General features: G+C 42.9%; 1 protein-coding gene across 1 annotated transcript in view; it reads right to left on the bottom strand.

Annotated features, from left to right (window-relative positions):
- Positions 1 to 24,313, bottom strand: part of LOC136863274 (uncharacterized) — a 250,174-nt gene that overhangs the window by 172,680 nt on the left and 53,181 nt on the right. The window lies entirely within an intron of this gene.

Genomic DNA, 24,313 nt, shown 5'->3' with positions numbered 1-24,313 from the left:
TAATTAATGCAATGTTCTTATAGGGCATGACCAAAAAGTTTCCGTTTGATTGCGTTGCTGCAGCGATCATGCACCGTAGCGCGACTCCGATGTATACGGACATATAGGCAAAGGGATTATTATGGCAGTCGTGTCGTTCCGAGGTGCGGGCGTTATATGCGGCCACGTGAACTATGGCGTAGTTATTACCAAATGCGTCCAAACAGGACCAACGTGCTGTTATTCTGTTCTTGGCTGCAGAAGGACAAACACCGGTGGACATCCTTCGGAGAATGAAGACTGTGTACGAGGCAGCATGTCTGTCGAAAACCACCGTTGTGGACTGGTGCACCAAGTTCCGTACGGGTCGCGTTTCGACACAAGACGTCGGTCGATCTGGACGAGGATGTGCAGCAGGCGGTTACGGACTTCTTCACGCAGCAGGACACATTGTTTTACCACACGAGGATCTTCAACCTGGTGCGTCGGTGGGATTAAAGCCTCAATGACCACGGCGATTTTGCCTGATTGGTATCCCGATTCAGAACCGTACTCCCGTCGAACGTAAACTTTTTGATCGCCCCTTATATTAATACGGTATAGATGCTCTATGCCATATGTCATGCAATACCAAATAGCGTAAAGTCTATGATAATTGGTTAAATACATCTCGATTTCAGGTAGAACTGTCAGTGCTTATGTGCCAGCAGTCTGTTAAAGCCGTTAAAAATACAGCGGCCATGCAGTCAGCTAAGTGGGATTGAAGGGGATAGTATTATAGGCATGGGAAATTATAATGTGACACACTAGAGAAATCACACCGTAAATGAGATGCAGTGACTTTGTTGTACAAGGATTATACAAGAAAGGGTTCGAATAAGGATGTACCACGCAGAGTGAACATTCTGGATGCTAGGGCCCCTCACGCTGCTCAGGAAAATCTCACGACCATTTTCTTTCCGCTGTACGTTTATCACTATGGCTACGCCATAGCCTTCCACACAGCAATCGCAGCCCTTCCCTCACTGCGGACCGAATGTAACATATAGCAAAACTTTTCTACTCGCAGGGACTGACAGTCAATTATCTTTAGTGTGTTCGGTACAGCGTACCTGTGTGAACAGCTTGTTTTCTAGAAAAAGCTACGTAAGAACCTGATCAGTTCTTCAATGCCAGGCGTTCAACGAAAGAAAACTCTCTGAGACTAACCAATGTGCAGAACCTGACACCAGACATTGAAAAACTCATTAAACAAAAAGGATGACAGACATTTTGAAGCCTCCCCAAATAAATGTGACGAATAGATCAGTATTTAAATTACGTATCATTTAGCGTTTTCTTAATTATTTCGGGCTGTAGCAGAGCTATCAAATGTGTTCATCATTTTTCATAATGTTCATCACGTGAATTATTAAGTTTGTTATTCACATGAGTTTGTCACTGAGTTTGACCTGAATAAATTGTCATCTATGAACTTACAACCCAGTATTCTAATTTACATAACTTCTCCCATTATTTTTTATACGTATTGTTACGGCTGGTGTTACAAACGCACGCGATGGAAACATTTTCACGGCATGCACATGAAGGAGACTGCATCGCCTCCTGGTGGCTGGCGATCTACGGTAGGAAGGCACATGGCATGCGCTAACTAACGACAGCCATGGCTGCCCGTAGCTGTTGCCCTAGGGCAGCCCAGTTGTGTGGGCCTTCCCTAGGACATGACAACAAATCACTTATAGTGTGTATCCGTGTTATCATTATGACTATCCATTAAGTCAATGACGTTTTGGGGCCAGCAGAGCTTCTTTCCCTTGTAGGCAATCCTCAGGCCATATTTCAGCAGGACAACACATCGCCGCATGAGACGCTGACCACACGTTCCTTTCTAACGGACAACAATATACGATAACTACCGTGGTCTGGCAGTTTGCTAGATTTGTTACCCGTTGAAGATGGTTGACCTGTAAATATGACTACAGCACAGCCAGATATTGGAGTCATACGTGGTCAGCGTAACGACATCTCAGTCGTACTGCTACCGGGAGAGTTGGCCGTGCGGTTAGGGGCGCGCAACTGTGAGCTTGCATCCGAAAGGTAGTGGGTTCGAGCCCCACTGTCGGAAGCTATGCAGGTGGTTTTCCGTGGTTTCCCCATTTTCACACCAGGGAAATGCTGGGGCTGTACCTTAATTAAGGCCACGGCCGCTTCGTTCCCACTCCTAAGCCTTTCCTCTCCCATCGTCGCCATAAGACCTATCTGTGTCGGTGCGACGTAAAGCAAATTGTAAAAAAAAAGTCACACAGCTTGGTTTCTGTGACGAATTCCGCTACCTCTGGTATCAGAGAGGTACTCAGTTGATCGCACAAGGCTGAGTGAACTTCGTTCTAGCCGTCAGTTCAGGCTTAAAATATTTGGATTGGCCGGGAATGAAGTCTGGGGCCTCCAGGTGAGACGCTATGGAACTGGCACAAAGAACAGTAAATCGTTAGTTGATTTAATGCCCAGGCTAAGAAACCCAACGGTTGACAACCTCTTGTTGATTCGTTCTGTATATCTTAAAAGTACGGTAGTATTAATTATTTATTAATAATTTCTTCAGTAGGCCTACCTGAAAATAAACAAATCCTTCAAAGTCAGGTGACTATTACAACTGTCTTACGCTGTTCGAATACTTATGATTAGCTGTTTATTGAAGTTTTTAGACTTATGGGGAATATATACGCTTATAGTGAAACAGAAAAATAGAATGCAGGCTGTAGAGTTGTGTAGATCCAGTTAATTCCGTTGTCACCAATATTTAAAAAAAAGCATTTCCTGTCAAGCAAATTATGTATGTTCCACGAACAGAGATCTCGACATAGCAGGTGTCGAGTTAATCCTTGTTCTCATATCTGAGCTCGTGGAGCATACAATACTGGGCTCTTCGTTTCAACTAAAGGTTCTTCGTGAAGTGTACAGTTCATAAAGCAGTAGAGCGAAAAGCAAATACATAGCTCAGTCGATAAAACTGCGGAAGAAACGTAGAAGGATATTTCTTGCTCTGTATTTTATTGTATTGTTTTGTGTGACAAGAAGATTCATTTCATGAACTAGATGTTACGCTTATAGTGAAACAGAAAAATAGAATGCAGGCTGTAGAGTTGTGTAGATCCAGTTAATTCCGTTGTCACCAATATTTTTAAAAAGCATTTCCTGTCAAGCAAATTATGTTGCTAACTCCGACGAGAGTTTGTAGTAAATTACCGACGGAATTGAAATTAAAGTTTCTTTGTGATTAGAACTGCGAATCAGCCATTTAACTGACAACTAAACAATCCTTTCAGGTGATACGTAGTTTTAAATCAATAAGTTAATAAGACAAATATATCCATTAAAATATCTTCCACGGTATATGATTCTAGAACATTAACTGGATCAGAGTTTTTCAACAGAGTCCTGAATCCTTCGACAGTTTGATGAAGGCTCAAAGCGGTGGGGGCTGCAATTGAGAGCACGATCAATATTAATGACGGACGACCCAGTATAAAGGAACTGAGGTCTTCAAAGTTGGCCAAGTTTGTCCACTTTTCACTGGAGTGGAACTTGTCTGAAACCTCCTTATTACTGTGAGTGGCCAGGAAAGTTCAGTTAATGTACGAGCTGATAATCATGTTTAACACGATGGAGCTGGGTGAGATTTTGATTCGAATTCCAGCGTCAGCCGTGTTCGGAGTATAATAATTTCGTGTGGCTATTTCTAGCCGAGGCAGACCCTCCGATGAGGGTGGGCGGCATCTGCCATGTGTAGGTAACTGCGTGTTATTGTGGTGGAGTATAGTGTTATGTGTGGTGTGTGAGTTGCAGGAATGTTGGGGACATCACAAACACCCAGCCCCCGGGCCACTGGAATTAACCAATTAAGGTTAAAATCCCCGATCCGGCCGGGAATCGAACCCGGGACCCTCTGAACCGAAGGCCAGTACGCTGACCATTCAGCCAACGAGTCGGACTCGTGTTCGGAGTGACCAATGGGGATCATTACGTACTTAAAATCACCCATAATGTTATTCTGACTAGTTTCCACGAGGGAGTGAGCAACTTCCTTAGGGTTTTAACAAACGGGAATATTTACAAATCTACGTGGAACGTATACAAGTGGTCACTAGACCGGCTACCTTGTGATATTCGGCTATGTCCTTCTTTACGGATGCTTCTTCTTTTCCTTCCGCTTTTCCCCACACCTGTGGGGTCGCGGGCACAAATTGTGTCGCACATGTGGATCTGGCCCTCTTTGGCGACAGGATGCCCTTCCTGATGCCAGCCGTATGTGGTTGGTGGAGTGGCGTGTTGTATGAATGTGAAGAGGGGAGTGTTGAGAAAAACACAAACACCCATTATCCGGGAGATAGAAGGTTCGAACACCACTGTCGGCAGTCCTGAAAATGGTTTTCCGTGGCTTCCCATTTTCACACCATGAAAATGCTGGGGCTGCACATTAATTAAAGCCACGGCCCCACTCTTAGGCCTTTCTCATCCCATCGTCGCCATAGGACCTATCTATGCCGGTGCGACGTAAAGCAAATTGAAAAATCCACCCAGTCTCCGAGCCAGAAGAACTAATCAGACTAGATTAAAATCAGGGTCCTGGCCGGGAATCGAACTCGGGACCACATGAACTGAAGGCCTCAATGCTGACCACTCAGCCAAGGAGTCAAACTCTTTCTGTCAGTCACGTGTACGTGACCCTAAATGAAGATTTTTTGGTTGAATTCTGCTACGTCTAGCAGCAGTGGTGAGATGGCAAGGTACAGTGAGCTTCATACGCCGTGTCTGAGAATGGTGTGAAAAATTACCGGGTTTCAAGTCCCAGGAAGGGCGTCCGGCCTTAAACAACTGGTCAAAAGTAAAACTGAATACGGATGGCTCAAAATTATTGGGGATGGGCTGAGGGGAGCCTTATAACAAGGCGTATGAAAAATCCAATCCAATAAAAACAGGCCATCACGCCATGATAAATGGGAGGGGGGGAAGAGGAGACGAAACGTGGAACTCGCAATTTTCAGCCAGATTCAAATGGGTCAAGTAAGATCATATTTTTGATGAGGTCTGCGGTCCAAATGCTGCAAAAAGTGACCCAATGACTTCTTAAATTACACTTACGTTGTGAATCTCACTTCTTCGGCGTCTAGTGGCCATGAAACGTCAATATCTGCCAAAAGCCAGACGTAAAATTATTGCACGAATACAACACTCCCTTCATTTCCACCGCCGTTCGAAAGGAAAAAAAAAAGAACTGAGACCGAGTAGAACGTCTACGTTTACAAAACTACACTGGCAGAAATAAGTATCCAAGCACTAAGAAGGGTCTGTGCTAACATAACGAACGTTGGTAGGCGTGTTTATACATCTGAGAGATCACGTTGAATCAAATTTCCCGCAAATCGCATTAGCATGGCGCTAGTAGCGGCCCCATGACATTGCACATCAGGTTTGCTTTAAATACGGGCTGTACTGTGCGAGAGCGTTAGTTACCTGTGAGATTGGACTGAGTGAGTCAAAAATGCATTTACGACGAAGAAGAGGCCAGTATCAACAACTCAATGCGGTTGAACGAGGGCTTATAATAGGACTGCGTGAAGGTGGATTTTTATTTCCGCGCTATTCAGTACAAATTGGCAGCAATGTCTCCACTGTGCACGCGTGCTGGCAGCAGTGGTCAGAAGAAGGTACGCTCGCAAGAAGACTGGGCTTCGGACGTCCCCGTGGCACCACCGAGAAGGAGGACCGCCATATTCAGCATGTGCCTGTGGCGCAGCGGACTGCGCCTGCAGCAGCAATTCGAGAGGCAGTTGGCACCACAGTGACTGTTCGAAATCGGTTACTTGAAGGACAGCTCCTAGCCAGATGCCCTGCGGCGTGCGTTCCACTTACCCCAAACCACCGCCGTCTGCGACTTCACTGGTATCAAACGAGTGCTCTTTGGAGGATGGAGTGGAGGTCCGTTGTGTTTTCCAATGAAAGTCGGTTCTGCCTTGGTGGCAGTGATCACCGTGTGTTGGTTAGAAGGAGGCCAGGTGAGCGCCTGCATTCCACCTGTCAGCGGCGTCGATATACTGGACCTACACCGGGAGTTCTGGTCTGGAGAGCATTTTTTAATGACAGCAGGAGCACTCTGGTGGTAATCCCATGCACCCTGACTGCAGATTTATACGTCCATCTGGTGATTCAACCTGTTGTGCTGCCATTCATGAACAGCATTCACGGGAGTGTCTTCCAACAAGATAATGCACGCCCCCATGCCGCTGTTGTAACCCAACGTGCTCTACGGAGTGTCGACATTTTGCCTTGGCCTGCTCGATCCCCCGATCGGTTGCCCATCGAGCACGTATGGAACATCACTGGACAACTCCAGCGTCATCCACAATCGGCATGAACTCTCCCTGTATTGACCGACCAAGTGCAACGGGCATATAACTCTATTCCACAAGCTGATATTCGACATCTGTAAGACAGAATGCATGCACGTTTGCATGACTGCATTCAACAGTCAGGCGATTACACCGGTTAATAATGGACCAGCATGACACATTTGCGATGGCTTTTCTCATGCGGATATTAACCTGCAGTCTTGTATTTTTGATCAATTAAACATGTTACCTCAACATATATATTGCCAAAATTTCCGTATTCTACATTCCTTATGTCATGGTGTTTGGATAATTTAGGTCAGTGTACATTATCTTATTTTCTCCCAGTTGACTCTGGTTGATAACTGTGAGTCAGAGGGTTAGTTCTTAACCTCAGTTTAACCATCCTCATACCAGTTATCACTGCTTGTTATCATTGGATGGCATTTTTGCTACACCGGGAGATTTGTATTTTTATTAGTGGTTTACGTCGCACCGACATATATAGGTCTTATGGCGACTATGGGGTAGGAAAGGGCTAGGAGTGGGAAGGAAGCGGCCGTAGCCTTACTTCAGGTATAGCCCCAGCATTTGCCTGGTGTGAACATTGGAAACAACGGAAAGCCATTTTTAGGACTGCCGTTTAATATGATAATGAAATGAAATAGCGTATGGCCGGGAGTGTCCGAGGAGAAGTTCGGCTCCTCGGATGCAGGTCTTTTGAATTGGCGCCCGTAGACGACCTGCGCGTCACGATGAGGATGAAACGATGATAAGACGACACATACACTCAGCCCCCGTGCCAGCGGAATTAACCAATTACGGTTAATATTCTCACCCTTCCGGGAATCGAACCCGGGACCTCTGTGACCAAAGGCCAGCACGCTAACCATTTAGCCATGGAGCCGGACTTTAGTGTGATGAAGCTACACTGTACAAAAACTGAATTTGTTAAAGTTTTCTGAGAAATTAAGACTAAAAAAATGGAAAATTCAGTACTTCATTTTCAGTTGTTACTGAACAACAAAGCTATAATTATTGTGTTTTTTAAGTGTTAAGTACGTTTTCGATTTTTATGTTAGTGCAACTTATAGTATTTTCTACCAGCAAATAATACTTTCACATGCTTCTATTTTTCGTTGTTACCAACAACAGTGCGATATAATTACTTCTAAGGACGCTTGTGATTTATTTATACCATAGTGAGTTTTCGAATGTTCATGTTTTAAGCAATAGTTACAATATCATTTCGCTGAAATGCAATTGTTAAGATTTAAAAACATTTCTAAAGTGGATAAATATAAAAATCACTTTTGGGAAAGAGTTATTTATACATTTTAATTCCTACAACCCTGCTATGAATCTGCAGTGGGTTTTATTTTGATGCAAACTAATATTTTTGTTAATGGTTTATCAAGGACTAAAGTCAATATAATATGATTGAGCTGAATCCACACTTTTTGTACTGTGCTGTACTATGTACTCTTTTGAGGGGGATCTGCAATTTAATAAACTGTGCTACTAGAAATATGTCACAACTCAAAATGGGGTGGAATTTAAGGGAGTTGTGGGTTATATTTAATGAATCTTCCCCATTTTATTAAGAGTTGATTCTTAAGGGTCTTATGCTTTTAAGTAAGATTTTTCAGATGCATTGAGAACTAAGTACTATACTTTAATGTTGTAAAAAAAATATTTTTTTTTCTTTTGCCTTTCCTAAAATATTTAGTATATTTGAGTAGTGTCACTTTTCTTGCGGGTGAACAATATGCAACCTGTTAGGAATTAACTGTGTTTAAAAGAGTCTTACTTTTATATTATATTACGGAACATCTTACGGCGATTTTATGTACACATAGCCTGATATAAACTTGTCCGCACAACAAGCGGTGAGTGGGGCCAAACACAATGTACCCCTTCATGTAGCGCGGAGTCCACTTTCCCCATCATTTTTATGCGATGTTACTCTCGTGTACATACCATATCCACATCTATACGTATCGCTGGAAAACTGTGTATTTGATTGGTTCAAGAATCCATTTTATTTTGAAAGGAAACGCGGACCTGGTATCGCAGAAAGCTGATATTGTCGTTGCCCCTACGGAAACTGCTATGTGATAATGGTGTTGTAGAAATACTGACCCGCAGCACAAACAAGAGCGAGAATTATTTCTCGCACAAAATTGCACATTAAATAACAGAATCTTACCGGCCAAAATTCTAAACTGAAATATTTCACACAGCAGTTTTCGCATGCATAATGACGATATACTCTAGTTGGACTATATCTGTTCACCATATGGCACAGTCTCGTCACATCAAAACTGATATAAGAATGTTGTTTGAAAATAATGTGTAAGCTAATGAACCTAAATGCTACACAGCAGACGTTATAGCTTCCGACATGTAATAAGTACCCTTATAGCTTACAATGAAGACGTTAAACCTGTCCGTACATTCAAGTCATAGCACTTGTATAAACAATTTCTATGTGTTCGGGTGGTAAGTTCGTGGATATATTACTCTACGGAAAAGCAAGACGCAATGCAGTGGAAACCCGACGCTTTCTTGGACGAAGATTACCGACTACAGATATGTTTCGAAAGGGCGAAAGACCCCAGGGTGAAACTATGCCCGTTGAAAGGGAACCACCTGTTCGAAACGCTCCATTGACGTCTGTCCATAACGGAACTGAGAACAATCCGCATACCAGCCGTTTTTACTGCTTGTTTCCTTAACCAGCCCACTGTGAGTTAAAGAACTGGATGTTGATCTATAATCCCAACGTGCTCCCTGTTGAATGAGCTGCTTCCCCTATAAACAGCCCTTTTAATGTCTACCTATCATGCAAACAGGGTAGTGCATATCGACTGTGAAGTGTAATCACAATATTCTTCTCCTTTCTACCACCTTTTTCCTATACGCTGGTGAGATCGCGGGTGCAAACTTTCACGCTGACTTGGCCCTATTTTTGCGACAGGATGCCCTTCCTAACGTCAACCCTATGCGAATGGATGCATTCGGTACTGCATATTTCTGTAGCGGTTGTAATGTGCTGTGTTATGTATATATGAAGAGGATTGTATTGAGACAAACAAAAGAACCCGGCTCCTAGTCGGAGGAATTAACCAGACAAGATTAACATCGCAGATCCGGCCTGGAATCGAACCCGGGGCCCAATGAACCGAAGGTCTCAACGTTGAACATTCAAACAAGGAGACAGACGCAATCATACTACTCATCTTTATTATCGTACCTCATCTGTGTATAAAACTATTCCGCCAGCACTGGGTTCGAACCTCCGAACACAGTCTAGTTTCTGATGCGTATAGCACAGTTCAGAGCGATAGTCCATTATTACTTCCTACTTGGTTGTCTGTCAGCTGTCCAGCACCTAGGCTGTATGGTCATCGTCAAGGCCTTTTATTCACAGGGCCCTGGGTTCGATTCCCGGTCGAGTAGGGGATTTGTATCATGTTTGGCTAATTCCCTGTGACTCGAGTACTGGATCTTTGTCTCAATACGTTTCTCCTCACAATATAACCCTCTTTTAACCACCGCAGAAACATATAGGCCTAAGATGAATACATCCTTCCACAAGAGGATGGCGTCAAGAAGGGCAATCGGCCGTAAATCGGGGCCAAATCCACATGTGCGGCACAGTTCACACCCGCAAACCCAACAAGGTGTGGAAAATGACGCAGAAGAACATGAAGAAGAGCAATGTACTTCAAGCCTTGTAGGACTTAGTATTGAACGACATGTTCATGTTTTCACGTTAGGTTATAAACTGCGGGTTACATCAGTTCGGAGAAGTAGGGGCGACTGACTCAGCTGGTAGGCCTATATACGCTATATACAGAATGTTCCCAAACGTGTGGGAAGTAATCGGCGGGTGGATAGTATATCCCAAAACAACACAATACGTCCCTATGAACATGTGCTCTACGGCCAATCGTTCACGAGCTACTGACTTTCAAACTTTGTACGGGAGGTACAAAATATATTCCCATTTTACTTTTAGCATTATTACTTAAATAAAGAAAAGATGAACGATGGTCGTAGGAGTGGAAGTTAGTATAAAGGAAGGTCCGCTGTTTGACTTGCATCAGTGATAAATGTAAAGAGTTATAGTTTGAAGGTGTGTCTGCAAACTTCGTACAGTTCTCACGTACAATAATGCCACGTTGAAAGCCTCTCTCACGTGAAGAGAAAGCAAGTATTAAGGCTTACAAAGAAGTGGGTCTGTCTAATCATCAAATTGCTAAGAAATTAGGTCTTCCAAGTTGTGTTACTGATAATTTTGTTAAAATGGGTGCACAGTGTGGACAAAATGGCAAATATGGTCGGACAAGAAAATTGTCAGCATCGGATAAGAGTTTGATTCTCCGTAAAGCAAAAGTCAACAGCTTATGTTCCTCTCAAATCGTGACTGTTTTGCAGTTATCAGTCACTTCCAGACGCATTAAAAATCCTGGCTGAAGACGAGAATCTTGCACTCAAGAAACGGCTCCAAAAGCCATCTTTAAACAATGCTCATAAGAAGGCTAGATAGAAGTTTGCTGAAAACATATGCCATAGACCTTAGTATGAAACAAAGTAGTATTCAGTGATGAGAAGAAGTTTAATTTGGATGGGCCAGTTGGTTTTCAGTATTATGGGCATGATATCCGTAAAGAAGTACCAGTTCGGATAAGTAGTAATTTTGGCGGTGGCACCGTAATGATCTACCCAGCATTCTGTGCTAAAGGCACTTCTATAATAGCACGGCTGCACCCCAAAAATGAAATCTGATGATTGTACGGAAATGATGGAATTTGAATTGGTTCGTATGTGTGAAGAATTTGACGATGATAATTCAATTTTCCAACAAGATAACGCTAGGATTCACAGGTCTGCCAAGACAAAGGAGTGGTTTCAAGATAAAGGAATTACACTTATTTTTTTGCTAGTTGCTTTACGTCGCACCGACACAGTTAGGTCTTATGGCCACGATGGGATAGGAAAGACGTAGGAGTTGGAAGGAAGCGGCCGTGGCCTTAATTAAGGTACAGCCCCAGCATATGCCTGGTGTGAACATGGGAAACCACGGTAAACCATCTTCAGGGCTGCCGACAGTGGGGTTCGAACTTGCTATCTCCCGAATACTGGATACTGGCCGCTCTTAAGCGACTGCAGCTATCGAGCTCCGTAAAAATTAGACTTATGAGCTGGCCATCAGAAATCCAGATTTCAGTCGAAAAGAGAATTTGTGGGGGATTTTAGCAAGGCGTGTTTATCACAATGGACGGCAATTTGCGACTCTGGCTGAGCTGAAAACTGCAATTCGATTGGAGAGGATCTTAATCTCAGAAGAAGTGATCACTGCTGTTATACAATCAATGCCCAAGAGGATTTTCGCTGTTATTAAGGACAATGGGAGTTCAACTAAATACTAGACCATTGTTGTGATACGTTTACTGCTTACCTTAGTTTATTCGGACAAAAATACATAAGTGCCTTTATATGAATTTCCACACAGGTATATAAATGTATTAGATAGACATAAGATATGTATTTTTCGTTTTTCAAGTACAAATGCTAAACGTAAGGTGAGAATATATTTTGCATGCTTTGATTGTAAACTGTACGGGAAAATGCGTGCAATATAATAAGTAAATTAACTTTTTCCCCACACAGAGCTACATGCCTTTATACTAATTTCCACCACTGTATTGGTAATAGCCTTACCTGGCACATACGATGTTGGGTAGCTGTCCCCATGTTGGTGAACCAGTAGGGATACTGAATTATATTAAAAGAAGTGCTCAAAATATCCGCCATGCACCCGAATGCACGCCTGAACCCGCCGCCTCACTGGATGTCGGACATATGTGAACACTCCAGGCATTGTACATATTCGATGACAACCTTGCTCCACACGCTGGCGAAGTACTGCGGTGTCCGTAAACGGCATGCCTGACTACAAACTTAATCCTAATTACGAACTATCCCTCCATTCCAGCTAATAACTAAAAGAGACGTAGGTCGTAAACGATCGACCGTGGGGCATACGTTCCTAGTTTGTTGTTTTGGGGTGTACACTTCCCACATGCTTGGGAACACCCTATTTATAGGATGTACAAATTTTCAGAACTTGTTCAGGGATGTTTGCTGAATGTTTTGACATAATGAATCCATGGTCTTCGGTGTCGCAGTATCACGTAAGTGCTTTCCGTCCGTTTTGTTATCCCAGCGACCTTTGCAACTGTTTATAGGGAATGTGCGTCGTGTTTGCGACCAGAATGTATAATTTGACTCATGGTACTCGCTAGTGACCACACAGTGAAATACCCCTTCTTCCCTTTTGTTCCCGAGTCTCAACTCAACTAATCAGTCCTTCCTCGAATTTTGTTTCCTGCATAGTTAGTTGTAAGTTGTGAATAATACGGTATGGATATGTTTACTTATGCACAGTTCGCTGCTATGCACCTTGAGTGTGGTTATACGAGACGCAATGGGAGAGCGGTACAACGACTTTATCACGAGCTGTTCCCGCAGTGAAGGCAACCTGATCACAGCACATTTGCAGTCGTGCATAGTTGCCTACGAGAAATTTGGTCATTCTGTGTTAGTATACATGGTACTGGCCATGCGATGTATGTCAGAAACTCCGATCTTGAACAGGAGCTTTTAAATGCCGCTGTTGGCAATCCTGCCACCAGTAGCCACCGCATTGTACGAGATGCACGAGAAGCAACTGCACCCGTAGCAACGACAGAAAGTTCAGGCATAGCAAACAGCGGACTTTCCACATTGAGTGGTGTTTGAAGATTGGTTCTTACAACAATGTGTAGACAACCACCATTTTCCTGCTTTCGTATTGTACACCGACGAGCGAGCGTTTACAAGAGAATGTTTAATAGTCAGATAGCCATATCTGGAATGAAGATATATCACATGCACTGGTGTATCGTGCCTATCAACAGGCATTCACTGCGAATGTATGGACCTGTAATGTAAACGACTGTGTGAAAACTCAGAGATTTACTCCCCCAAAATGTAAGAAAACTGCTTATCCAAAGTATGGTAATGCCAATATTCGACTACTGTGACGTAGTATACAGTAACCTGAATGCCTCACTTTGCATCAAGCTCCAAAAGGCACATAACGCATGCGTTCGATTTATTTCAGATATACCAAGGTTTAGCCATATTTCTCCCGCATTTGCTAGGCTTTCATGGCTACACTTAAGAGAGCGACGAAATTTACACACTCTTTCCCTGTTACATCGTATACTGAACCTTAACACACCTGAATACCTTGCCACACAATTCCATTACCTAGCATCACCTTCTAGTATTCCTACCAGATCATCGTCCACCGCACTACTAAGCATTCCCATTCACCGCTCAACTGGCTACAGTAGATCATTTATAGTCGCCGCCAGCCGAATTTGGAATTCCCTACCTGCTGAAATTAGGAGCGTGTCAAACCACCTCCGCTTTAAGAAACTCTGTCAAACCTGGTTAATAAATAATAATGATTTCTTGTAACATAGTAGGATTAGATGATAGCTAAGTATTAGATTAATTAAAACATTTAATTGCTACCTTAAGATATTAAACTGTAGATAATTTAGTGTATATTTAACTCTTTATGTAGGTGTATGTATGGTCGGACAGAATAGCAGGCTTCATAGCCTGAGTCCCGCCATATAAAACAAGACAATAAATAAATAAATTAATTAATTAATTGGGTGTAATGTACTTCGCAGAAGACAGGTTGGACTTCCTTGAACATGTCCTCCTACAGTTGCTGGAAGACATGTTGCTGATAATTCGCAGGCGTATGTGGTTTCAACATGATGAAGCGCCGGCACATATTTTACGCGATGTTTGTGACCACATTGATGTACAATTTGGGCAATGATGGCTTGGTTGTGCAGGTCCTGTTCCATGGCCATCCCGGTCACTAGATTTGACAGCGTTGGACATCATCCTCTGGGGTCATGTGAAGGGTCTATTTTGTGGGAAACCCGTCGACACTCCCATGGACATGGTTGCAAGGATTACCGCAGCCGATGGAGATGTAAGTTGATCTCCTGGGATGTTAGAGGGTGTGCAATAATCTCTGAAGTGTTGCTGTACAGTATCTCTTGATCAGAGCGATCGATATTTTGAACAGCTTTTGTATAGACATAGGTCTGTAGAGTACGCAGAGTAACAGAACATGTCTCGAACAGTAACGTAACAATGGTGTACTTGTTTTGCCTGAGGGTCCTTGGATTACCAATGTATTTTTCTTTGTAATTTCTGGCTTTCTGCTTCTGTATTCATTGTATTACAGTAGTCAGAGGGTAATGAAAAGCTGATTAATTTATTTGTAATATCACAATCCATTTGTCACGGTCCGTTAATTCTTCAACCCGGAGACGGTTGAATCCTCAAATGCACAACAAAGGTTATGGGGTTATAGGGAAAACACAGAAAGGGGATGATGGTATCGTAATGGGGCGTACAAAGCATGATGACGCGAAAGGTAGTTTTCCATTGTTTTCTTTACAATTGTGCTACCAATAACACATGTCATTCAACAATAATGTTACCCTTGTACCAAGACATTCAAGAATATTTTTTACAATTGGCTTTACGTCGCACCGACACAGATATCGGTAGGTCTTATGGCTACGATGGGATAGGAAAGGGCTAGGAGTGGAAAGGAAGCGGCAGTGGCCTTAATTAAGGTACAGTCCCAGCATTTGTCTGGTGTGAAAATGGAAAACCACGAAAAACCATATTCAGGACTGCCGACAGTGGGGTTCGAACCTACTATCTCCCGAATACTGGATACTGGCCGCACTTAAGCGACTGCAGCTATCGAGCTCGGTAAAACTGTAAGAATAGCTGAGGAGAACTAAATACCTTTCTTCAGTCATAACCCACGGGGTCTATAGTGCACGAAGAATCCTAACCACTGGGATCTGACATTTCACTTGCATTGACCGAGATTCCAACCGGAGTCACCTTTCGAAGAAAATGGTGATGAAATCGTCAAGCTACTACGCCCGCTTATTAGAAGAGTTTACGAAATTGAGATATCTCAGTGAAATCCCGTTCTGGAGAGCTGAGCGAACAATGAATCAGTCACGTTATAGTGTGTGCTGCATTCATTTCGTCATTGGGCTGAATTACACGCATCACTTTGTACTCAGAAATGGCGAAATAATGTGAATTATCTGAGCAACATGGTTCACTGATCAAAGAAGATGAGCCCACACTTCGTTTATTTTGTAACTGAATTTCCAGTTAGCTGTGGAAAAGTCGTATTCATTGGGTAACACCGTAACACCCAAGGTACGTCAGGATCCAACTACTAAAGAGCGCGGCTCGAAATAGAGTACCGCACGTTGTAAGAGGAGGAGAATCTTCGATCTGGTGACCAGAACGGTGTCCTAAAAGGCTGTTTTTCACTTTATTTCTTTAATTGAGAGATTTCATTCGCTTAGAATAAAAATTTGATAGAACTCCTTGGTGTGTTGTTTATAATCATCATCATCATCTGTTTACCCTCCAGGTTCGGCTTTTCCCTCGGACTCAGCGAGGGATCCCACCTCTACCGCCTCAAGGGCAGTGTCCTGGAGCTTCAGACTCTTGGTCGTGGGATACAACTGGGGAGAATGACCAGTACCTCGCCCAGGCGGCCTCACCTGCTATGCTGAACAGGGGCCTTGTGGAGGGATGGGAAGATTGGAAGGGATAGGCAAGGAAGAGGGAAGGAAGCGGCCGTGGCCTTAAGTTAGGTACCATCCCGGCATTCGCCTGGAGGAGAAGTGGGAAACCACGGAAAACCACTTCCAGGATGGCTGAGGTGGGAATCGAACCCACCTCTACTCAGTTGACCTCCCGAGGCTGAGTGGACCCCGTTCCAGCCCTCGTACCACTTTTCAAATTTCGTGGCAGAGCCGGGAATCGAACCCGGACCTCCGGGGGTGGCAGCTAATCACGCTAACCACTACACCACAGAGGCGGACGTTGTTTATAATAAGTTATTATTTAGGCTGATAAGAAATTCACAAGTCTTCTCAGAGATATAACATCGACTTTTGATGGTTCATACATATAAATACTTAATTCGAATTAACTCGGTTCTAGGTTAAAGAATACATACTGTAAATGTTTCTCTTGACAGAACATATTGTACTGATCAATATGTTCTTACTGTATGTTATAGAGCGTGTTAAAAATAAACAAATGAATAAATAAAAAAGTAAATAATAAAAAATTCTGAATTTGAAGTAGAGCAGTGGCTTAGTTGCTAGAATGATTAGGTTCGAACCCTGCCCCTTAGACAATATATTCACCATATTGTCGAAAACATTAGTTGTAATATTGGTAGTTACAAACCAAATATTTTGAAGTTTCTATATGTCCATGATGAGGTATCAGCGATGCTAGTAATGTCATTCCTTATGCAGCCAGTCCCTGTTATGAACGGTGTGAAAATGTTGCTCATAGTGTCTGTTGGTGTATGTATTTCTTCTTCTTTTTGCAATTTGCTTTACGTCGCACCGACATAGATACGTCTTACGGCGACGACGGGACAGGAAAGGCCTAGGAGTGGTGAGGAAGCGTTCGTGGCTTTAATTAAGGTTCAGCCCCACGGAAAACCATCTTCAGGGCTGCCGAAAGTGGGGTTCGAATCCACTATCTCCCGATTACTGGATACTGGCCGCACTTAAGCGACTGCAGCTATTGAGCTCGGTGTATATATATATTTGCTAGGGGCTTTACGTCGCACCGACACAGATAGGTCTTATGGCGACGATGGGATAGGAAAGGCCTAGGAGTTGGAAGGAAGCGGCCGTGCCCTTAATTAAGGTGCTCCAGCATTTGCCTGGTGTGAAAATGGGAAACCACGGAAAACCATTTTCAGGGCTGCCGATAGTGGGATTCGAACCTACTATCTCCCGGATGCAAGCTCACAGCCGCGCGCCTCTACGCGCACAGCCAACTCGCCCGGTTGTATGTATTTCAGTGGGCTTGACAGACTGTTATGTAATAGCAACTTCAGGCTCAGCGAGGGAAGCAATGGGAAACTACCTCACTCCTCATTTCCCTAGTACGCATCTTCAGTGTTTCCTAGGCCATCTATGACAGCTAATGGTTGAGCTTTTGAGGATCCAGTCAGCCTTCGGGCTGAACATAGGTTCATGTCACAAATTATTTGAACTGTACTGGCAGTATTACATCTACTAAATTTCACACTGGTGTGTGATTTTTTTTTTTTTTTGAACTCAGTTTGCACCTGGCTTCGGCTGTCAACGTGTGATACTGTTGTTCTGTATATAAACATTTTAATATGCAAGGAATGTTTTGAAGGTAGAGTTTTGGGTGGTATAGAACGCCCTTTATCAATTTTATTATCAAAAACTGTGGAAACTACTATTGTGCATAACATTCCATTTTCAGAATATAATTACCGTGTGTGTTCACCAGGATGTGAGCCGTGGATGCCGTGGACAGGAACAAGGGTAATTATACCTGAGCTATTACACCCAAATGTTTGTGATAGATCGTGAAACTTTGATTGAGTTCTATGAACTGTGTAGTCTCTTTGCGGGTAGCTAACTATCAAAAAAATACATTTCTCTTGCAGACTTTTCGGAAGCATTCCAGTGAAGTTTGTAGCAGGTTACCTCGAAAAAAATGGACATCCATTCGATATATTATGTGGTATCTAACTGTACGACTTTCTTCAAGGCGTAATCTCTTCTGGAATGGAAGAAATCTAGGTACGGTACAGAGTTACCTTATGCTTATTATTTTAATAATATTATTAATAATGTTGTTGTTGTTGTTTTTGTTGTTGGAGTCATCAGTCCATAGACTGATATGATGCAGCTCTCCATGCCACCCTATCCTGTGGTAATCTTTTTTTCTACCTAACTGTTGTATGTTACATCTGCTCTAATCTGCTTGTCTTATTCATACCTTGGTCTACCCCTACCGTTCATACCGCCTCCGCTTCCCTAAAAAAAACCCGAATAAGTACTGGGTGTCTTAAGATGTGTCCTATCATTCTATATCTTCATCTAGTCATATTGAGCAAAATCGACTTCCTCTCACCAATTCGATTCGGTGACTATTCATTCGTGATTCGATCTATCCATCTCTCCTTCAGCATTCTTCTGTAATACCACATTTCAAAACCTTCTATTCTCTTTCATTCTGAGCGAGTTATCGTCCACGTTTCACTTCTATAGAATGCCAGACGAAAATCTTCATAAACATCTTCGTAATTCCTATATCAATGTTCGAAGTGAGTAAAGTTCTTTTCTTAAGAAAGGCCTCCCTTACTTGTGCTAGTCTGCATTTTATGTCCTCCATACTTCTGCCATCTTTAGTTATTTTACTACACAAGTAACAATATCCACCTACTTCCTTTAAGAGTTCATTTCCTAGTCTAATATTACCTGCATCACCTAACTGCGTTCGACTGCACTCCATTGCTTTTGTTTTGGACTTATTTATGTTCATCTTGTACTTCTTATCCAAGACTCTGTCCATACCATTCAACAATTTCTCTAGATCTTCTGCAGTCTCAGTTAAAATAACATAAAATCAATAACATAAAAATAATAATTCTAATATAATTACGAATCTAGTAAAAAAAAAACTTATTTAACGTATCTTAAATTTATTGTTAGAACTTTGAAGAGCACAGGTGGTGAGAGTGCCAAAATATAGCCCTACAGGTGGTAAAGGGCCAGACGCCAACGTCATAGACGTCTCGCCTTTCAACGCTCTCAAATGCTACGTATTTTAGGCGGGGTCGAATCCGTTACAGTGAGAATAAAAAGACAACCAACCGGCTGTACCACCAAAAACATTTCTAGGGACTACTGCGAAGGTTGTACACAGTCAAACATTTCATATCGGATCGGTCTTGCCCCTCAGTATACATTGCTTAATAAACAGTACTGTGTAGTAAACAGAATACAGCTAAATGCAGCGGTTCAATATGGCATAACTGACATGGACAAACACGTAAAGATATGATGGTTTTTTCCTACTTACAAATTTCATTATAAGAGACCAATTCGTAAGGTATCTCGACCATTTTTTACAGTTTCGTACGTTTCTTTCCTTCAGGTGTTAAATGCCAATTTTGTCTTTATGTGGTTCTGATTCTTAAGTGTCGACATAGATTGTGTCCGTAAGCCCTGCAGATGCCTTTCTGTGGTTTCCCATTCTCACACCAGACCTTAATTACGGCCACGGTCGAATTTTTCCAACTCCTAGTCCTTTCCTATCTCATCGTCACAGTAAAACCTATTTGAGCTAGGCTGAGTGGTTCAGATGGTTAAGGCGATGGCTTTCTGAGCTCAAGTTGGCAGGTTCGATCCTGGCTCAGTACAGTGATATTTGAGAGTGCTCAAATGTCAGCCCCGTCTCGGTAGATTTACCTGCGTGTAAAAGAACTCCTACGGGACAAAATTCCGGCACCTCGTCGTCTCCGAAAACCGTAAAAGTACTTAGTGGTACGTAAAGCCAATGATATTATTATTATTATTATTATTATTATTATTATTATTATTATTATTATTATTATTATTATTATTATTCGACCAATCTGTATCGGAGCGACGACAAACAAATTAAAATAAATCTTACAGCGTCTACAAAAATAGTTCTATTAAATAACGACTATATGTTCATGTCCATGGGTCCGACTCGTTGTCTGCATGGTCAGCGTACTGGCCTTCGGTTCAGAGGGTCCCGGGTTCGATTCCCTGCCGGCTCGGGGATTTTAACCTTCATTGGTAAATTCCGATGACTCGACGGCTGGGTGTGTGTGCCGTCGTTGGCATTAGAATTTTTCATAGATAAAGCCGCATCCTCAGAGAAACGCAGGTCGCCTATATGGTGTCAAAACTTGAATGACCTGCACCAGGCCTCTCCGGCAGCCACGCAACATTAAAAAACTACTATATAACTGAAAAATCTCTCTCAAAATAGGAATTAAAACAGAAAAAAAGGATCCCATACCATATGACTGTGGGGGAGGCCTGGGTGTCAGTGGTACGATTCTACGCAAACAATGCAACTGCCTGAGAGGAAGATTTTATACCGACTGGGCTCGGCGGACCTTTCTTAATCGGTATGCAAGACTGCTTCACGCAAACGTTTGGTGGTTTGCCTATGTAGCTGGGCGTCAGACTATTTCACTTAACCTCTGGTCTTCATATTCAGTCATGCAGAGTTCTAGTTGTGACCCTTTCACACTTTCCATCCTAGGAATAGCAACACTTAGTCTATATCACGCCTATGAAGAAGCAGTTTGGAATAAGCGTTTCCCTATCAAAACGAGGAGCCACTTAACGAATAACCACATTTCGTCATAGTCACGCTTTCAGGGCCGTGCTGAGTATAATAAGAGAAAAAAGAAAGAAAGAAGATAAAGCCACTTCTTATCCAAAAACCTCCTGAATGAGACTAGATTTTCATTATTTCGAAACTTTGAGAGAATAAAAGTGAACAAGAGAAGCATACCAACAAAATTTTCATTTGCAATTATGCAATGGATTTAAGGTCAGCTTCCCCCCCCCCCCCACCATTTACTACTTGTTTAACGTCGTACCGACACAGACAGGTATTACGGCTGCGACGGGATAGGAAAGGGCTAGGACTGGAGAGGAAGCCACCGTGACCTTAATTAAGATACAGCCCCAGCAATTTAAAAATTGGAACCCATGGGAAAATACTGATTCTGGCCGGTGGCGGGGTTCGAACTCACTTCTCCCAAATGCAAGCTGATAGCTACGTGTCAAAAACTGCGTAGTCATTCACTCAGAGTTCACATTGAGATTTTATCCTTGAGAAAAGATAACATTACCGGCTTATTCTTCCACAACAATATATATCAGTATAGTTATGTAAGCACTCAAATGTACTCGCCTTCTAACAATGGAACTACCGATGAGCTCACACGAAATCTACCTTGAATGTTTGGTGAAACTGAAATGAAATGGCGTATGGCTTTTAGTGCTGGGAGTGTCCGAGGACAAGTTCGGCTCACCAGATGCAGGTCCTTCGATTTGACACCCGTGGGTGACCTGCGTGTCGTGGTGAGGATGAAATGATGATGGAGACGACACATACACCCAGTCCCCGTGACAGCGAAATTAACCAATTATGGTTAAAATTCCTGACCCTGCCGGGAATCGAACCCGGGACCCATGAGACCAAAGGCCAGCACGCTATCCCTTTAGCCATGGAGCCGGACGAATGTTTCGTAAAATTATCCAATAGGAAGCTCACTTATCAAAAAACACCTACGAGTTTTAACTGGAAGGTTTCGAGTTAATGAACTAAAAGGCTCTTCAGAAAAATCACTGAAAGTTGAAGTTGTGCTGCATTCTCTTTCATCCCCCATCATATGAAGCCACGCTACCCTCACAGCCTCAATCCTGGAGGGTAATTCTGCACAGAATCAGGACGAGTCGGTGTTATCGACGAGTGTGTAATAAGGCGAGAATTCCTAGCCGAGGCGTTAAAGGCGTATTCTGTTCTTTTGGAAAGACGTGGATTTGTTTCCTCGTTAGGAAATCGAAACACTCAACAAACGATTTTCACTTCTGGAGTGGCCATGCCACGAGGTTCCCTCAGCCTACACCAAAAATGAGTACCTAGTAGGTTAATTTCTGTGGGAAAAAGGTGGCCGACATAGAGCTAAGCAATTAATGCCGAGGTTACGGATAGTGGAAGCTTTTAGCATCCAATCCTTCACGGACCTTCATGGCCTCTCCGGAGATGATTTTGCTTTGAAATTAATAAATAATAATCTCCCGTATCCGCTCGCATCTAGTTGAAAACATATCTCTGTCTTTCGCTCTCCAGACTCACTGAAATAATTTTCTCAGGTGTTCCCTGTGTCTTACTCTAGTGAATCATGGAAACGCATCTCTCTGACAAAGGAATGTGTACACATGTAACATGCGGATTTGATTGAAACTTAGCGGATACGTTCATCCATATACATTTAATGTGCAGTTCGGAAATCGACTCATACTCAATAAAAGCACAGGATGAACCACGTAATATTAAGCGCTTTACATGGAGTGCAGTGGGGGAATGCCTAGCCAAGAATGCAAAGGTGTGCTAGATTCAGGCCGTTCAGAAAGTACAGAAATATGACAGCGAGATTTAATTTTATTGAGAAGCGCATCGCTCAGGGTTCCAGCTTACTACAGGGAAATATAGTTCGGCATAGAGCTATCAGCTCTCTCCCACTTACTGCTGCGGTTACATACAGTATTGTACCAGCTACCTCTCTTTTTTTTTTCTCCCTTTTGGCATGGTCAAAAGAAGTATTAGACACTTACATTCAAGTTATGTTAGTGTACGACTCATTGGCTGAATGGTCAGCATTGAGGCCTTCTGTTCAGAGGGTCAGGTACGTTAATCGCGTTTGACTAATTCTTCTGCCTCGGGAACTGGGTGTCTGGATTTGTACCAACACTTACCTCTTCATATTCAGACAAAGCACTACACTAACAACCACCACAGAAACACGCAATCGTGATTACATATTTCCCTATTGGGTTGGCGTCAGGAAGAGCATCCGGCCGTAAAACAGTCCAAATAAACACATGCTACACAGTTCCCTCCTGCGATCGCACAGATGTGCGGAAAAGCAGTAGTAGAGGAACAAGAAGAAGAAGAAGAAGAAGAAAAGAAGACTCCAGTTACTTTAGTGGTATACATCGTGTATCAGAAGTACTTGAACAAAGTCCGGCTCCATGGCTGAATGGTTAGCATGCTGGCCTTTGGTTACAAGGGTCCCGGGTTCGATTCCCGGCAGGGTCGGGAATTTTAACCATAATTGGTTAAATTCCCTGACACGGGGTCTTCATCATCATTTCACCCTCATCACGACGCGTAGGTCGCCTACGACCGTCAAATCAAAAGACCTGCACCTGGCGAGCCGGATATGTCCTCGGACACTCCCGGCACTAAGAGCCATACGCCATTCATTTCACTTGAAGAAACAATGAGGGCGGGTCCCTCACATCGGAACAAAGAAAAAGTATCTTATAAACATGCACGCTGAAATGTTTCGTGTTTGAGTTTATTATTATTATTATTATTATTATTATTATTATTATTATTATTATTATTATTATTATTATTATTATTGAAAGTGTACGTTCGAATTACGCTCCAACAACGTAAGTGTGTTAGAATAATTCATTTTTCAGATAATCGAGTGATGTTAGCGATAGTCGGCACTGGCGGGTGCGTGGTTAGCGCGTTGGGTCATTAACGCCAAGATCGCGGGTTCGATCTCGGCGAGGTCGGGATTTTAGCACGGTGGCAAACACATAACCTGCCATGTCGTACATGGTAAAATAACAGTAAGCCGTTCCCATAGGACAAACTTAAATTCGGCAATGTACCAACAGCCAAGCTCTGGTTTCCGACCCCAGGTGTCGCCACTGTAGCTGTGCTTACATTAGGTGTTGACCTACACGAGGGGGCCGTCGTGAACATTTTCTTTGAGTTGGTATGTGTTGTTAACTTGCAATGGGCTGCCAGTGTCCAATAGGTAATGAGCCATTGCAAACTGCTCCTTCATTTATAACTCCTAAACGAAGCATTTCCGCGTGTATGTTTATAGGGTATTTTTCCCTTGTTTAGGTGTGAGAAACCCGCAACCACCATTTGCTCAAGTATATCTGACACATCCTATATTGTTCTAATTCGATTATTATACCAACGAGTTCGATTTCGCTCTTGACAAGTAGTTTAAAGAACTGGAAATTAAGAATTCTTACAAGTGGCTTTACGTCGCACCGACACAGATAGGTCTTACGGCAACGATGGTAGAGGAAAGGTCTAGCAGTGGGAAGGAAGCTGCCGTGGCCTTAATTAAGGTACAGCCCCAGCACTTGCCTGGTGTG

The sequence above is a fragment of the Anabrus simplex genome, chromosome 2 (assembly GCF_040414725.1).
Source record: "Anabrus simplex isolate iqAnaSimp1 chromosome 2, ASM4041472v1, whole genome shotgun sequence".
Classification (NCBI taxonomy): domain Eukaryota; kingdom Metazoa; phylum Arthropoda; class Insecta; order Orthoptera; family Tettigoniidae; genus Anabrus; species Anabrus simplex.
The sequence above is the reverse complement of the archived record's forward strand: the minus strand, read 5'-3'. Positions and strand labels throughout refer to the sequence as shown.